This window comes from Manis javanica, chromosome X (genome assembly GCF_040802235.1).
Source record: "Manis javanica isolate MJ-LG chromosome X, MJ_LKY, whole genome shotgun sequence".
Classification (NCBI taxonomy): Eukaryota; Metazoa; Chordata; class Mammalia; order Pholidota; family Manidae; genus Manis; species Manis javanica.
The window spans coordinates 139,531,449-139,537,218 of NC_133174.1; the positions used below are offsets into that span (position 1 = coordinate 139,531,449).

General features: G+C 40.4%; 1 pseudogene; it reads right to left on the reverse strand.

Annotated features, from left to right (window-relative positions):
- Window positions 1–367: 367 nt before the first annotated feature.
- Window positions 368–1,944, reverse strand: LOC108403493 (HMG box-containing protein 1 pseudogene; annotated as a pseudogene).
- Window positions 1,945–5,770: the final 3,826 nt, after the last annotated feature.

Sequence of the window (5,770 nt, forward strand, 5' to 3'; positions counted from 1 at the left end):
TGTTGCCTCTCTTCACCTGCTTATTTCGGCTAGAATTTATCTTACATACCCTTCTCCTCTCTTTCTACTGTACTTTAGCACCACAGGATATCAATTTTCAAGCCTATATTACCTGATAGACATATATGAAGTTTGGAAGAAAAATAAGGCAATTTGGTTTACAATGTTATAGTTTTAGCTTACTTAATGCTGTAATGGAGAAAGCAAATCCTCACTCATATTATTAAATCATTTCAAGACTCAATGCTATCAGTAGCTTATGGTCACACGAATTCAGGACAAATGGCAAGACCTCGATCTTCTTAAGTCTTTCCACCAACAGTCAATGTTTATGCAAGTACAGACTTAAGGGCATAAACATCCCAGTTTAATGTTGTTGTGAGCCTGAATAGGTTCTTTTCCTTTTCCAACAGTCAGGATTTAAACCTTTCTGTTCTTCAGCCAAAGCCTTTGCTTCTAATGTATACATCCTTCTCTCTTCATTCTTCATTTTCTTCCACCTGTCACCAAGGATTACACTTATGGCTCTGTTTTCTTTCCCTGGATACATCTGAGTATATTCAACTCGGTATTTTGTGGCAAAAAGCATGAAGGCATTCATTGGTCTTTTGCACTTGTTTGGGGAAGTGGCACTCACAGTCCCTGAGCCGTGTTTTTTTTGACAACTTTTGCATACAAAGAATTGGACAAGAGCTGTGAGGATCCAGGAGAGCCACAGTTTTTATTGAGTCCAGATCTTGCACAGTCTTGACCACCAGATCCTCCACAAGACAAAGATGCATGATGCTGACGAGCCATACTACTCAACACGTAGACTGCAGAGGAGTCCATGGACATGAAGTCATAGCTTTTAAATGTATCAAAGACACCTGAATCATCAAAATTAATGGCATGGGGGTGTCCAGGAGGTAGAAATACATCACAAATATGAATTTCACAACACGGAATGCCATGCTGTACCACAGTCAAGCTTGGATAGAATGATGACCAATCTTTATTTTTAACATAGAAAGGGTGGTCCAGCTTACACTCTACAGTAAGTAAACCATCTTCTACTGTACCAGGATCAAAAGTCAACTTTAGTACAGACTCGCCAAATGATACACTTTCTTCATGTGATAACAACTTTAGACCATCAGAACCATAGCCCTTGTAAGTGCCCATTTGGAGCTCTTCATCATTATGGCAGCCTCCAGTCCTAGCAAAATATTCAACATCCTGTCATTCTTTATTGCTTCCCTTATGAAAGCACAATCGGGTGCCTTTCAAAAAACAGTGCCAAGCAGTTGAAGGCCAGGAATCGCACCACCGCAAATCGTCATCGTCTGAGAGCGAGGACATGCAGAAAATGCCAGATTCTGACTCACTGTTTGCCCTTTCATGTCTGACTGGTGTTTCCCCCTTCCACTGGTGATGAGGGAGGGCTGGCTCGCCCTTTGAAGAGGACACTGGTGGAGTGCGTGCATAGGAATGTAAACTTCTGCTAGTAGCTATGGTGTGTACAGGAGATGATCAGTTGTAAAATGAGCACTGCTTAAGAGGACTTTGGGGACTGGTGGTGATATTTGCTAATTCCGTTAACCAATCCACCTCATTTTCACCGAAAGTATTTTCTGATATGTCTGAGGTATTTTGGTTCCAAGATGGTCTTGGATATTCTTGATGTGAAACATCTGAATTTAGCTGGTATATGGCAGATTGGGTAGGATCACTTTGAACAGCCTGAAGTTCAGGAAGGTCATCAAGCTCCACGTGCTCATCTCAGGAGTTGTATCCATGTGAGGGCGGCAGATTTTCATTACACTGCAGCAATTCCAATGAGTCATTCATTCCTGAAGCTCTCTTGTCCATTACCAGCAAGAGTTCGTGTATAGCATTAGGCATCTGATTCGTCTTCACTTCCCACACCGTGTTGTTATGGTGCTCTGACAAACCCGTCGCCATTACCAAGTCTCAACATTAACTTTTAATGAATATCTATTTCCTATATAGTTGAAGTTGAGCAGGCTTTTCTTGCAAAGAGAAGAAAGTTTGACACGATTGCTAACGCTTCTATCAACACCATTAACAAAAAGATTGAGCAAGTTTGGAAAATGCAACAAGAACAAAGGTAAAGTTGGTGTTTTTGAGCCTTGAGAACTTTTGTATCAGTTTTTAGCATTTATTGGTGCAAATTACTTAAGACAAGTACTATCATATTGCATTTTCCAGTGAAAAATATATTTTGCTGGATTTTTTTTCTAATCAGATAAAACTCTTTAGTTCTGGAACCTCACTCCTTGAGTGAATTGAGATATATTTCCTAGAAGCCAATAAGGATGACCTTTCTTCCAGTTCAAATACCAATTGAGCTCTCTTCCTATAAAATTAATTTATGTTCAGTCTAGACCTACACTAGCTGAAGCCTAAGGTAAAGGTCTTAAATAAGCATTGTTCCTGTGATAGTTAACTATTCAACTGCGTAGGAAATGTTAACCTTACATTGTAAATAATTTGTACATTTTAGCTGAATTGTACCCACTGCTCTTTGTTTCAAAGTCTTTATTGTGCCACAGAGGGGAAATGTTTAAGTGAAATATTCCTGTTTGGAAATCTTCTATGATAAATGGATATAGTATGCTCATTGGCTCTACTTATCGTATCAGAACGTATATGTTATCAGTAAGAAGAAATGAAAAGTAAACTGCTCTTAGAGAAAATGAACTCTTCTGGAAAATTTAGAGCACAGTAAATCCTCATTAGTTTTCAAGAGGTGAAGCTTGTGAGATATCATTATTCAGTTAGGAACAATACTTTTGGAATATTGGTAAGAAGGAATGTTTCCTCCGCGCTTATCGTTAGGAAGGATTGTCATACAGCTTTTGCCCACTAGTGGTAAACACATTATTGGCACGGCCATTTGTGGTTTTGACATCAAGAGTTAAAGCATGTTTTCCATATTGGTAAGAAAGAAAAACTGCCTATTCAATGGCCATTAGACAGGATGATTATATTGTTTTTGTGTATTAGCGGTGAGCACACAGTTATCTAAACTGGGTCATAAAAGTTGTGAAAGAGGAAAGGTTAACAAGTGTTGATTTAAAGAGTATTCCTTTGAAGCTTAATGTACAGTTATGTTATCTAAACATGAAATGTTACCCACACTTTATCACTTTTTTCTTTTGTATTTGCAGAGTATGTTGCAAGAGAAACGGAAGATTCTTCAACAAGCTGGAACTGTTCAGAACCAGAAACAGCTAAAAACTGTAAACATACATGAGCAACTCTTAAAGGTCTGCTGTCTTCGGTAACACATTCTTAAAAAGCAATGTGCATAAAATGTAGAAGATGGTTTGTTTCTTTCTGAGTCTATGGGAAAAGACATTCAGACGTACATGTAAACGGTTAACCACTTTCCATTTTGAACCCATTGTTCTGGATTTAACGTAATTCTGGAATGGATTTTTATTTTTGAGATTCGTTAATAGTCTTGTGGCAGTCATTTAAAACAGGGAACCGTTAACTGGGAGTTTTACCTAGAAGTATACGTATCATGAAGAAAATTGATACTTTGATTAACACTTTGGTCATGACTTTGTTCAGAAATCAGTTTTTAGGAGATCAGTGATATCTATCTATTTATCTACAGTAGAAAATAGCAAGTCTATAAATCGTTCCTGGAGGTCTTTTACTTGTATTAACAGTTATTGTTAAATATGAAGTAGGTCATCATAATTAGTGAAGGCTGCTTTTATATTCAAATGGAATATTTGCTTTTAGAACATTAATGACTTTCTATGCAAACTTATAACCATAAGAGAAGGTTGAAATGCATAACAAGGAAAAAGCCAGAGGGGGGCTAAAGGTTTTTGAATTGACAATGATCTGTGACGTTTGCACATTAGCAGATTGTCCTCGGCGACACTTTGCGCAGATATATATACTTACTCACGAGGCGATGGGAATCCTGTACGTTCCCTTTCTTTTCTTTTTCTTTTTGGTGGGGGTGGGGTGGGAAGGTGTTCTTTTTACTAATCACCTTGTTCAAATGCATGTTAATGTGTCACTCTTCTTAAACTACTTGAGATGGTATAAGTAAACTAGCAAAAGAGTTTTGAAATAAATATTCTATAAAGGATTTCAGAATTATGTATATACAAAATTTTAGTTTCCAAGTAGAGAACAAGTGTTGCTCTAATGCTCCTTGAGAACCATTTATTAATTGGTGTGAAGATTTGATGAAGTACCAAAGAAGAATTCTTCCAAAGGTTATTACCAAATGCCAGCACTCAGAGAATGAACTGTTTAGTATTGTCTTTGACGCCTCCGAGTCCTGTATCCTTCCCATCCAGTTATGACCAGGCCCTGCAATGTTTACCTCTGCACCTGTACTTGGGCGGCTTTCTTTGAATTCCCGCTGCTGCTGACCCAGTTCAGAACCTCATCATTCTCTGCTGGTACTATTAAAACTCTTATCTGATTGCTCTCTTCTCCAATCCACCCTTCACAGTTCTGCAATGTGATCTTCCAGAATGTATGCCTTCCCTCCTGAAAACCTGTCATTAGCTTCCCATTTTCAATTCTCACGTATTCAGCGTGTGCCCCATAACAAGACTCCCTTTGTGCTCTCAATGCCTACATCCTTTCTTCCCTCCCAGGCCTTAGCTAATCAAATATACAGATCTCAGCCCCAAAGCCAGTAACTTGCTCAATGGGGAAACTTTAGCTCAGAGAAGTCAGAAACAAAACAAAAAGAGATGCCTAATACTCATTACTGTTTGACATTGTGGTGGAGGTATGATCTGATGTAATTAGACAAGAGAGAGGAAAATACATAAAACTAGACAGGAAGAATTAATGGAAAACCACTATAAACAATGGAAGATATTAGTAAAGTAACAGGTAACACAACTAACATCCAGAAATCAGAAGTCATCACATGTAGACACATAACCAGCTAGAAAATAACAAAGGAAGGTTCCATTAACAATGGCACAAATAGAAAAAAGGTCACCTGCAAAGGAAAACCCATCAGGCTATCATCTGGCCCTTTGTCGCTTTCCTGAAAATCCTCAACCGCCTATAAAACCCCAGACCCTAAACCTTTCAGGGCGCTCCTCTCTGAGGTCGCCCGCACTTTCTAGGTGTGTAGCCTTAAAAATTTATCTCCACCTTTCAGCGCGCCTCCTCTCTGAGGCAGCTCACACTCCCCTTTCTGCAAGCGTGCACTTGCTCTCTTTAAATAAAGCTTAAACCTTTCAGGGCGCCTCTCTTCCCTGACGTCGCCAGCACTTTTTCTCTAAGTAACTTTAAGTAAAACTTTTACTCTACTTCATTACTATTTCTCTGCCCTTCAATTCTTTGTTGCAGCGGGGACAAGAACCGAGGAAAATACACAACGCTCCCCCCGACACCAAGAGGGCAGGGATGCGGCCTGCTTTTGCTCACGGCTGTATTCTCAGTGCCGGGCACAGCAGGGGCTCACAGGACCCTTGGTGACTTGGTGAGGGGTTTTGAACCCTACAGTAAGAGCTGGCGTTGCTCTGCTTCGCCCTCCGTTCTCATCTCCCTACCCTCACCCCTAACCAGAAGGCGCCCAAGGGGGTAAGGAACCTTCGTTCCCTCCTTCGTGGGTGGGCCCATTCACTCTCTCGTTCATTCATTCATTGGTACATTCACTCCACTCTCCTGCTCCCCGCAGGCCTCGGGCCCTAGCGCCCGGCTGGTCTTGCTCTGGCCTGACCCTCCGCGCCGGGACTCGTCTCCGCCCCCTTCCTGCCCCGCCCCCTCT